The following is a 12986-nucleotide window of genomic DNA, read 5'->3' on the forward strand; positions in this document are numbered from 1 at the left end:
AGCATATTTATTCCCTCTGTCTTAACAGAAGCTCAGGCATTTTCTGAGAGCCTACCTCGGGCATGATATTTGTGGGTGTGTGGCATTTTGAAGAGTTTACCTGTAACCTTCAGAGATGGCCCTTTTTGAGAAAGTGTTTTTTGCTTATGGGTACCACATCAACTGGTCCTCTCCTATATGGACCAGCCGTAGTTTCCTTTTGAATGATGCTAGCCTCTGTGTCAGTGTATAATGATTCACTGAGTCAGTTTGCTCCCCAAATGATTGTCAAGGAGCTAGTCTCATAAGAGAATTAAACTCACGTGTTTTGGATCTGAAAGCAGAGAATAATGTAAATACATTCTTGTACCATACAATCCTCTCTTATAGGATTTCTGAATGAATTGTGCATTTGAATTAGCTTATTACACTAGTTCATGTCACAGATGGATGAATGAATAAATGGATTAATGAATGTATGAATGGACATCTCTTGGGTTTTGCAAAGCATGCTTTTGAATGACAGACCCTTGGAGGTGCCACATAGGTCAATTCCTTCTAGCCATGATCAGTCAAGACACATTTCTGATCTCCTCACTGTTTTAATATGATGCCAGTATTCTGACCTCACCAACGGATATAAATTCTGACTTTTGTCTGCTATTTACAATAACAGTCCCCGTATCTACATTTACAGCTCCATTCCTTCTTCTGAACTCCAGATGTATATTTCAACTATCTAATGAAAATTTATACTTGTACACTTCTATCTATATAGCATAGATATTATAGCTACACTTGTATATCCCAAGAATATTTCATGCATAAAAAAACCTGTTCTTAAACTCACTGTTTCCCCAACCTACTCTTCTCCCCATGTTCCCCATCTCATTGAACGACATTATCTACCCAGCGACACAAACAAGAAAACTAAGCACAATACTTTAGCCCTTATCTGCCGCCACTCCCTACATCAAATGAATTCCTTCTCTCCTAAAAAAAGTGGAGAAATGAGTGGACTTTAGAATCAGGTAGTCCGGATATAAATCCCTACTCTGCTTCTTAGAGTTGTGTGACCTTGAGTTTCTCTGAGCATTAGATACCTTATTTTTTAATTTCTTCTAAAAATAATTTTAAAATAAAATTTTTCATTTAAAAATATATACCTCAATTAAAGAAAAACTAAATAAATGGAGAAATATTCCATATTCATGCATAGCAAGACTCAGTAATATCAAAATGTCAGTTCTTCCTTATTTAATTCATAGATTTGATGCAAAATCCCTGCAAATTATTTTTTGGATAATAACAAAGTTATTTTAAAGTTTACATGGAGAGACAAAAGACTCAGAATAGCCAATTCAATATAGAAGGAGAAGAACAAAATTGAAAGATTGTTACTACCCAATGTCAAGACCTCTAATAAAGCTACAGTAACCAAGACAACATGGTATGGTGAAAGAACAAGCAAATAGATCAATGAGACAGAATGGATAGCCCAGAAATAGACCCACATAAAAGTAGTCAACTGCTCTTTGACAAAGGAGCAAAGGCAATACAATGGAGCAAAGTAGTCTTTTCAACAAATGGTGCTGGAACAACTGGACACCTACATGTAAAAAAAAAAATAATAATCTAGACACAGACATTACACCCTTCACAAAAACTAACCCAAAATTGATCACAAACCTAAATGTAAAATGCTAAATTATAAAACTCCTAAAAGGTAACATAGAAGAAAACAAAATGAAAATGGGTATGGTCATGACCTTTTAGATACAACACCAAAGATGTGATCCATGAAAGAAATAAGCTGGTATTCATTAAAATTAAAAACCTTTGCTCCTCAAAAGACAAAGTCAAGGGAATAAGAAGACAAGCCACATCTGGGAGAAAATATTTGCAAAAGACACATCTGATAAAGGACTATTACTCACAATGTACAAAGAAGTCTTAAAATTCAACAATAAGGAAAACAAACAACCCATATAGAAAATGAGCCAAAGACCTTAACAGACACCTCACCAAAGAGGATATACACATGGCAAATAAGCATGGGAAAAGATGCTCCATATCATATGCCATCAGATAAATGAAAGTTAAAACACAATACCACCGCATACCTATTACAGTGGCCAAAATCCAGAGCACTGACAACACTAAATGCTAGCGAGGATGTGGAGCAACAGGAACTCTCTTTCGTTGCTGGTGGGAATGAAAATGGTGCAGACACTTTAGAAGACAACTGGGCAGTTTCTTACAAAACAAAACATGCTCTTAATATAAAATCCAGCAATTATGCCCTTTGGTATCTACCCAAAAGAGATGAAAACTTACATCCACAAAAAAACCTACATATGGATATTGATAGGAGTTTATTAATAATTGCCAAGACTTGGGGAGAGCAAGGAAGATGTCCTTCAGTAGGTGAATGGATAAGCAGTGGTCCATTCAGCTAATGGAATATTATTCAGCACTGAAAAGAAATGAGCTACCAAGCCACAGAAAAACATGGAGAAAGTTGAAATGCATATGACTGAGTGAAAAGAGCCAATCTGAAAAGGATATGTATTGTATACTTATGCCATATGACATTTTTGAAAAGGAAAAACCATGGAGACAGTAAGAAGATCAGTGGTTGCCAGGGATTGGTGTGGAAGGAGGAGTGAGTAGGTAGAGTACAGAGGATTTTTCAGGCAGTGAAAATACTTTGTATGATACTTTAATGATGGATACATGTCATTATACTTTTGTCCAAACCCAAAGAATGTACAATGCCGAAAGTGAACCCTAATGTAAACTTCGAACTTTGGGTGATAATGATGTACCAATGCAGGTTCATCACTTGTAACAAATGTACCATCTGGTGAGGGATGCTGATATGGGGGGGAAGCAGTGCATGGGTGAGGGCAGGGGGTAATCTCTGTACTTTCCCTTCAATTTTGCTGTGAAACTTAAACGATTCTAAACAAATTTTCTTTGTACGAAATGTATCTACTTGACAGACATTTGGCAGGAATAAATACCATAATGAAAAGCATTTACTACAGACAGTGCTCAATAGAGGTTATCTATTTCATACCTATTACGTTTCCAACACATTTACTCATTCTGTCTTTTCTGCCTCTCTCATAGCTTATCCTAACTCGACTTTCTACCAGAATACTGCAGTAACTTAGTACACTATCTCCTGTTTTCAGTCTTGAATGCTCTCATCTCTTATACTTTGTGATTCCCCTTTCCTTTAAGGCTTCACACACAATTTTCTTTTCTCTGCTTTAATCCATCTTCTCTTCTTGTCTGAATCTTTCTGGCACCTACTCGTACCTTGGTTTGCAAATTAGATATCAGTTTCTCTGAGAATCCCTTTCTGACCATAACCTCCTCCAATAGAAGATATCTTATACAATTATCATTGAATATATTCTACAAAATGTATCTTCCTGCTTCTTCTCTATATTCCCCATTAGACTGTAAGATTCTTGATTTCCAGAACCATATCTGCCAGGTTGACTATTACATTCTCATTGTTTAGCGTGAAGACCATCACATAGGTACTCAAGAAATAGTTTTTGAATGAATGAATGAATTCCTAATCTATCTATTCCTGATAAGCTATTAGTAAGTGACAATAGATTATTCGCTATAGTTTCCAGGACATCCGGACATCCTGGTTCCTCTTCTTGGAAGGTGCTAGAAGTTTGTTTTGTTTTCAATACTAGAATCCCATAATAATAATCTATAGCTCTCTGATATTGTTTCCGAATTCTATTCTATTTGTTACATTGTGATTACTTTTTATAAATGTTAGAATTTAACAATAATTTCCCAACAATTAGTATTAGCATCTATAAAAGCAAAGTTCATTTTTAGTTTTTTGGAAAATATAGTATTAGCATCTATAAAAGCAAAATTCTTCTTTATTTTTTTAGAAAATATCTGCAGGGAAATATATTCCCATTTGTGCTTTAGAGAGGTTTAGTATATGATGTAGAATGCAGTCAAGACAATATGTAACTTTAGAATACTACACATTGAGACTGCAAACCTTCCACGGTAGTTGAGATCCTATTATTTTAAGTATACACTACAGTGAGAAAATTCAATATTTATGACTTCCACCTGGCAGACCTGACAAACAGAGGTCATCAATCTGTTCTCAAAAATAGCTTGATGCTTTGACTCTAACCTCTAAAAACATCTCTAATTTGTGGTGACCTAATATGCTTTCCTGACTTCCTATCATTCAAGGTGTAAAGAAATGAATCTGCTGGTTGGAAAAATAGGTGAGGAAGAAGAGTTGCAGAATTCACCTTTTTTGTTAGTTTCACTTTGAGTAAAGGGCATGTTTATTTTTCCCTTCAAGCTGATTGCACCCTTTACCCTGGGTTCTTTTTTCCTGGAGTTCTGTTCCATTTTATGTAATGGTTACCCCCTTGAAAGCAATCACTGTTAGATTCATCCTTCCTATTTCTCCGTTTATTGGTCTCATAGTTTCAGACCTGTTTTTATATTTACTTTCCCATATGCCTAACTCTAGGGCAACAGCTCCTACGGGTAGTTTTTGTGTTAAAAGTTCAATTTTAATATTTTCTAATATGAAGAATAGAACTTTCAAGAGAGCACCATATTCTGCTTAAGTACCTTCTCTTTATTTTTCTTTCTCAGGGTGTTCATAAAAATGATACAAGTAGTTCACTACTCGTTAAATGATACAAGTAGTTCACTACTCGTTAAATGATACAAGTAGTTCACTACCTCCTTGTTCTTAAAAGTGTTTTCCTAGAAACACTAACCCTTGGGAGGTTAACATGGTCAAACACATTTAGAAAATATATTTTTAAAGTTATATGTCCCTTTTCTTAATACTTCCCAGAGGCTAAAATGATACAAAGGAACTTATTTACAAAACAGATATAGACTCACAGACATAGAAAACAAACTTATGGTTACCAAAAGGGAAAGGGGGGTAGGGATAAACTAGGAGTATGGGATTAACAGATACACACTACTGTATATAAAGTAAATAAACAACAAGGACCTACTCCATAGCACAAGGAACTATATTCAATATCCTGTAATAACTTATATGGAAAATAATCTGAAAATATATATATATATATATATATATACTATATATGTATTTATATATAAATATATAACTGAATCACGTTGCTGTACACCTGAAATTAACACATCATTGTAAATCAACTACACTTCAAAAAAGAAAAAAGGCTTTTCAGAGGCTTTAATAAGCTAATGTAAGTTATGAGTCTCTAAGACAAGGTAATGTATACAACATCTCCCAAATGTATTTGCTACTTTGTTTCAGATCCTCTCTCTGAACAGTTTCTGGAATATTTACTAGAAAAGACTGCACTAAATATTGTGGCATCCATACAGTAACTTTTCAGTTTTATCTGGTTTTTAATTAAATCAGGCACAAACCATTAGTAAATTAGTGCACGCGTAGTAAGTACCCATGAGCTCTATTCAGTGCAAGTCAGTTCATTTTCCATTTGAATGTCACAGTTTATATTCAAATTTGATACATAGAAATGAATTTCTTAATTTTATTTATAGTTATATGTTGCTCCAAAGAGTGAATCATATGTAAAAAGGCCACGAAAAAACCAATGATAGTTTTTTTCCCACATCAGTCGATAATATTTATTGCCTTTAATCAGAAAGGGAGGAAGCTCCACATTTCTTCAACTCGTCTTTTTTTTTTTTTGTTTTTGTTTTTTTTTTTTTGTTTTTTTTTTTTTTTTGTTTGTTTTTTTATACTGCAGGTTCTTATTAGGCATCAGTTTTATACACATCAGTGTATACATGTCAATCCCAATCGCCCAATTCAGCACACCACCATCCCCACCTCACCGCAGTTTTCCCCCCTTGGTGTCCATATGTCCATTCTCTACATCTGTGTCTCAACTTCTGCCCTGCAAACTGGCTCATCTGTACCATTTTTCTAGGTTCCGCATACATGCATTAATATACGATATTTGTTTTTCTCTTTCTGACTTACTTCACTCTGTATGACAGTCTCTAGATCCATCCACGTCTCAACAAATGACTCAATTTCGTTCCTTTTTATGGCTGAGTAATATTCCATTGTATATATGTACCACCTCTTCTTTATCCATTCGTCTGTTGATGGGCATTTAGGTTGCTTCCATGACCTGGCTATTGTAAATAGTGCTGCAATGAACATTCGGGTGCATGTGTCTTTTTGAATTACGGTTTTCTCTGGGTATATGCCCAGTAGTGGGATTGCTGGGTCATATGGTAATTCTATTTTTAGTTTTTTAAGGAACCTCCATATTGTTCTCCATAGTGGCTGTATCAATTTACATTCCCACCAACAGTGCAAGAGGGTTCCCTTTTCACCACACCCTCTCCAGCATTTGTTGTTTGTAGATTTTCTGATGATGCCCATTCTAACAGGAGTGAGGTGATACCTCATTGTAGTTTTGATTTGCATTTCTCTAATAATTAGTGATGTTGAGCATCTTTTCATGTGCTTCGTGGCCATCTGTATGTCTTCTTTGGAGAAATGTCTATTTAGGTCTTCTGCCCATTTTTGGATTGGGGTGTTTGTTTCTTTGATATTGAGCTGAAGGAGCTGTTTATATATTTTGGAGATTAATCCTTTGTCCGTTGATTCATTTGCAAATATTTTCTCCCATTCTGAGGGTTGTCTTTTCGTCTTGTTTATGGTTTCCTTTGCTGTGCAAAAGCTTTGAAGTTTCATTAGGTCCCATTTGTTTATTTTTGTTTTTATTTCCATTACTCTAGGAGGTGGATCAAAAAAGATCTTGCTGTGATTTATGTCAAAGAGTGTTCTTCCTATGTTTTCCTCTAAGAGTTTTATAGTGTCCAGTCTTATATTTAGGTCTCTAATCCATTTTGAGTTTATTTTTGTGTATGGTGTTAGGGAGTATTCTAATTTCATTCTTTTACATGTAGCTGTCCAGTTTTCCCAGCACCACTTATTGAAGAGACTGTCTTTTCTCCATTGTATATCTTTGCCTCCTTTGTCATAGATTAGTTGACCATAGGTGCGTGGGTTAATGTCTGGGCTTTCTATCTTGTTCCAGTGATCTATGTTTCTGTTTTTGTGCCAGTACCATATTGTCTTGATTACTGTAGCTTTGTAGTATAGTCTGAAGTCAGGGAGTCTGATTCCTCCAGCTCCATTTTTTTGCCTCAAGACTGCTTTGGCTATTCGGGGTCTTTTGTGTCTCCATACAAATTTTAAGATGATTTGTTCTAGCTCCGTAAAAAATGCCATTGGTAATTTGATAGGGATTGCATTGAATCTGTAGATTGCTTTGGGTAGTATAGTCATTTTCACAATGTTGATTCTTCCAATCCAAGAACATGGTATATCTCTCCATCTGTTGGTATCATCTTTAATTTCTTTCATCAGTGTCTTATAGTTTTCTGCATACAGGTCTTTTGTCTCCCTAGGTAGGTTTATTCCTAGGTATTTTATTCTTTTTGTTCAACTCGTCTTTAAATCCTTGATTCAGCCAGTGCAACAGCACCCACTGTATTGTAAGTACTTCAGTAGGATCTGGGAATACAGTGATGAAAAGACAGAAACTTGTTCTTATGGGACTTCAGGCCAAGGACCCCTCAGAGACGGGGGAACACTGCTGCAGTGGAGGTTGCCCGTGAGCCCAGAGGAGGGCGAGCCTAACTCTGTCTCAGGGCATCAAAAAGTCTTCTCGTGGACTTGGAGGGCATTATACTAAGTGAAGGTGTGTCAGACAGAGAAGACAAATACTGTCTGATATCACTTACAGGTGGCATCTGAAAAATACAGCAAACTAGTGAATATAACCAAAAAGAAGCAGACTCACAGGTACAGAGGCCAAACTAGTGGTCACCAGTGGGGAGAGGGAAGGGGGAGGGGCAGTACAGGGGTAGAGGAGGGGGAGGTACAAGTTACTGGGTGTGAGATAAGCTACAAGGATGTGTGCACAACACGGGGAAGATAGCCAAGTGTTGGTGTTAACGGTAAACGAGGTGTAATGTTTAAGAATTGTATACAAAATAAAAAGAAAGTCTTCTTAGACAAGGCAATGTTGGAGCCGGTACTTGATGGGCAAGTAGGCAGACAAGTAGATAGAGGGCTTCCAATTAAAGAATGCATCACATCCAGGGGAATACAAATAGCTCTGCTTTTCTGAAGGGAGCAGGGTGAGGAAAGGACCAGCCTCTCCTGCACCTCCTTAGCGCGTGGTTCCTTTCATGTACTGTGGCTTCAGTCTCTTGCTAGTGTATTAACTTGCTCTCATGGGTTCCTGATTTCTCCTTCACAAAGAGTGAGAACTGATCTCACTGGCTGGGTTCTGCACTCACAGTATTGTAGAGGGGAGATGTGTGAGAGGACCAACGCTTCTTTATTTTTTTGATATTAAATATAAGGGAAAATGCAATAAGAAAATTGGAAGAGTGAGAAAATTGGAAGAGAAAGTGAAAGTAGATGTGTAGGAGAAACAGTATGTTTTTAAAGAAGAAATCATATTCATTCTATGAAATACCATAAAAGCATGAACTCTAGTATTCAGTAGGTGTTAGTGAAAACTGAAAAACACACATAAACCTCTTCACTGTACTCTGAGTACTATCTTGGGCAAAAAAATAGACCTAGCAATAGAATTATCAAGTATAAAACATTCCTTTGGTTTAAAAGCAAAAGATAAAGACAAACATATAAATCAAAGTGATGCCAGAACTCACAGAGCAAGTTCGTATTCTTCCCATCTGGAAATCTTTCTTTTCATTTCTTTATCCCACTTCCTAAGGTGCTCTCTTTCCTCTAATGTATAGAATGCTCCAGTGAAATTTCCCCAAACTAGAAAGAATGTTTAAGGAAATCAATTTACTGAACCAAGTGGCAGGGTTTTCTGAACTTCTTGAAAGGCATATCATTGAAAAGTAGGAGGACCCGAGTCTTGAAAAGGAAAAAGAAAAGAGAAAGGCATGAAAGGGATTGTTTTTATGAAAGGAACTTCAGTTGGGGACAGGGATAGGATGGAAATAATTACTAAACTTGTACACAATTTCAGTGATCCATTTAGTGTTCTCAGCACAGCCAACACTCAATAGTTTAATCCTTTAAGTGACCCTAAAATAGAGATTCTACTATGGTCCTCACATTAGGAATAGAATGCAGCAACAGTGGGGTTAATACCTTGCTCTAGGTGACATAGCTAGTAAGTGACAGAAAACAATGGAAATCCATAGATTCAGGTTCCAAAATCTACAATCTTGATATTGACACTAAACATATTGTAAACACTAAATGATTATACTTTTGTATGTTGAATATATTCTACACAATCAGATATTTATTAATCCTTTAAAGATTGAATCTAAGGGTCTAAACATAAGTTCCTGGCCAAAACATTTAGATCATCTAGTTTGTCATAACTTGTATTCAAGGCCATTCCTGAAAGCATCAGTCCCACTGTTAGCTGGTTATTATAATGACTCCATGAGAGACAAATCAAACATCATTTTCATTCCTCATGATTGATTTATGAATGTATCTATGTATGGCTATATTTATTCCATGCCTAATTTGTAAAATTCTAACTGTAAGTCAACATTTTTAAAAATAAATGAATAAAGCAGAGAAAAATTAAATGTTCAAAATATAAATAAAATTAGTATTAAGTTAATGCATAATATATAAGCCATAAGATCCTATCTACTTGTTAGAGAAGAGTCTACAAATTTTGTTCCAAGATTCCTGCCTGTCTATACCAAAAAAAAAAAAAAAGACAATTAGTAAACTTGTCAAAAGAATCGTTGCTGGCATTGAGAAAATAGATACATTCTATTTACCTATGGGTTCTGTGGATTCTTGTAAAGTAGTGATTATGATCCAAGTACTCAGGGAATAAGAGCATCTACTATTTCCTTCATTAAATAAATAAACAACAGAATTCGTGTAGTTGTTGTTTTATGATGCCCTTTGTTCCAAAGCAGAATTCAATAATAATTTCTATATGGTACCAGAATTATAGAGTCCAGGCACATCATTCAATATGGTTATGGATTAAAATATAAAGATAAAACAAAGTATTGGGGCTTCCCTGGTGGCGCAGTGGTTGAGTATCTGCCTGCCAATGCAGGGGACACGGGTTCGAGCCCTGGTCTGGGAAGATCCCACATGCCGCGGAGCAACTGGGCCCGTGAGCCACAACTACTGAGCCTGCGCGTCTGGAGCCTGTGCTCCGCAACAAGAGAGGCCGCGATAGTGAGAGGCCTGTGCACCGCGATGAAGAGTGGTCCCCACTTGCCGCAACTAGAGAAAGCCCTCACACAGAAACGAAGACCCAACACAGCCATAAATAAAAATAATAAATAAATAATAAATTAATTAATTAATTTAAAAAAAAACAACAAAGTATTTTATGAATTATAGTAAAAGAAATATTAGTACACATAAATATGAACACACACATAATGAAACAGTCTATACCCTTATGAGATGTACTCTGATATTTCTATTTTATTTTAATATCGTTCACTATTTAAAAGTTGGCCAGGAACTATTAAATTAATTTCCTGACCCACAAATGGCTTGTGACCTACGAATTGAAAAGTACTGACCTGGAGCAAATTTGAATCTCACATTGCCTGCTATGTTTCTTAAAATAAAATGTGATAGATATTGAATAGAAGTAAATTTGAGTTCTTCTTCCCTAAAATAGTAGATAGAACATAAACAGTATATTTAATGATTAAAGAGAAACGCTTTCTCAGTTTAGCAAAAGTCGAGATTCTGGGGAAAGGTTGTTGTTACCTAATGTAGATGCAGAAGGCTGAGAAGACTCTGACAAGATACGTGGCTGCTCGAATGTCTCATGGAAGTGGGCCAAGAGCACAAATGTGAGACTGATACAGTCTAACTCCGAAAATTGTTTTTAGTTCATCCGAGCTCTAGGACAAATGGGTAGTGAAGCCCCATGGTTTTAGGTCATTGATTATAGTCCCAAATATTTTACCCTAAAAAATAAAAATCTCTAATGTATGCTGTGAATGTCTAACTTTAAACAGTGTGATTTCTTTGTAAACTCTTAAAAAATAGACTAAGTTGCAAAATATACTGTATTTTCAGATGTGGAAATAGTTAATGCATATTAGTGCAGGTAAAATGATACAGTTACATTTTATAAATGAGACCCACCTAAGACTAGTTCGTGGTGTCCTGGGTAACTATGATGCCTTTTTGAAAGCTGGTACATGGTAGGGAAGCAAAAATATGCTTCTAGAATGAACTAGTTAGTGAAGGAGAGTTAGATAGAAAATACCAGTTTCTATGTCTAGAAGTATAAAAAAATGTTTTCCTACAAGGATAACTTTCATAGAAATGAACCATATCTACTTAATTTCTGTCTTTTAAGAGAAAAATAAGCTGTATTTGTATATTTTTCTAGTGATCAAAAAATTCATAATTAGTAGGTGTTGAAATTGGCAAATATATTTTTAACTTAATAAAATATGAACAACCTTATAAAGTCTACACAAATTTTAAACTCTTTGAAATGTTCAATCTTTTGAAACTACTTTATGATTTTTATGCTTTTATTAATCCACTTTTATCTTAAACTACTGACTAATGATTGAATCAACTGAGCTCTTGTACACAACTCTGATTAATTCTATCATTACCATTCCCATCACTTCATCTTTCCACTCCCCTAATCAATACTATAAATAAATGATTTATAACTGACATCATACACTATGAAAATGCTAGAAGTAAATGTTAACAAATAAATATAGGATGATGAATACAAAAAAGATTAAGGATCTTTGCTGTCAGGGATCTGAAACAGCATTTATGGGGCTGTTTTTGTTTACCAAAAGACTATGACTCTCACACATTTCTTTCTCTTAAAGATAGAAAGTATGGCACTTCATCTTATAAGAAGTAAGAATTTATTATCTACAGGAAAGAATACTGTAATAAAAACACTCCTTTTTCTTCCTGGTGGCATTGTGAAACTAATGAAAGTTGTTTATCATTTTCTCATTCGTAAATATCAAAGTTAATGCCTGAGAATAAAATTTGTAAAAGCAGCATTTTAAATTATACTGGCTATTCAAAAGTTCCTTCGACATTGTTAGGAGAGACTAAATTGATATTTACTTACTTATTACTGTGCTTACAGCTCATTTTTTTCATGCCTTTCCAAGAATATCTAATTCAAAAGGAAAGATATGCCTTCAAAATGTATTTGCTCAAAATGAAGTAGCCTAGTTTTCTTCAGATTTTTGAAAATGTCCTCTTTCCATACCCTTTGAAGTTTAGAAATTAATCTCTACCAGTTATGAGCACACAGTCAACTGCTGATTATTTATTCTGATTAATCAATTTAGTTTACTTAATTATGGTTTAGTTTTTAAAGCCTCTAGACATATGTATTTTCACTTGAAGCAGGATTAGATTGTTAGTTTATCACTATCTGAAGCAGACATAGGTCAAGCCAAACTGTATTTTCCTCCAAAATACAAAAATTTTAAATGCTAGTTATAAATATAAATGCAATGGGTTTATATCTATATACACGTGTTGGCTACTAAATTACATAAACAACATTATAATAGTTGTCCTGAATAACAAGGAGAGTGTATATATACAATGGATCCACTTTCTGTTATGCATATGAGAATTGATTCGGTTCACATTTGTCATTTACTAAATCTTTAAAAAACTGTGTCTGTTCTTCTCACATTCTCACATTGGGAGGTTTCAGAAGACCAGTCTGTGAATAACGTAAAAATCCCGACTGAAAATGAATTAGCACCATCTCTGAAGGAGCAGACCTCACCTAGGTGCCAAAGGAAGGGCGTGATACCCTCATAAACACCTTGTGTGAGTTAATGAGAGTGAAGGTTCATTTCCATAACGACTCCGTACTTGCATCTGTGCGTACCACTCACAGCGTCCCTTACAAAGGCTTGCGTGGTGCAGGCTGGCA

The sequence above is a fragment of the Balaenoptera ricei genome, chromosome 5 (genome assembly GCF_028023285.1).
Source record: "Balaenoptera ricei isolate mBalRic1 chromosome 5, mBalRic1.hap2, whole genome shotgun sequence".
Taxonomy (NCBI): domain Eukaryota; kingdom Metazoa; phylum Chordata; class Mammalia; order Artiodactyla; family Balaenopteridae; genus Balaenoptera; species Balaenoptera ricei.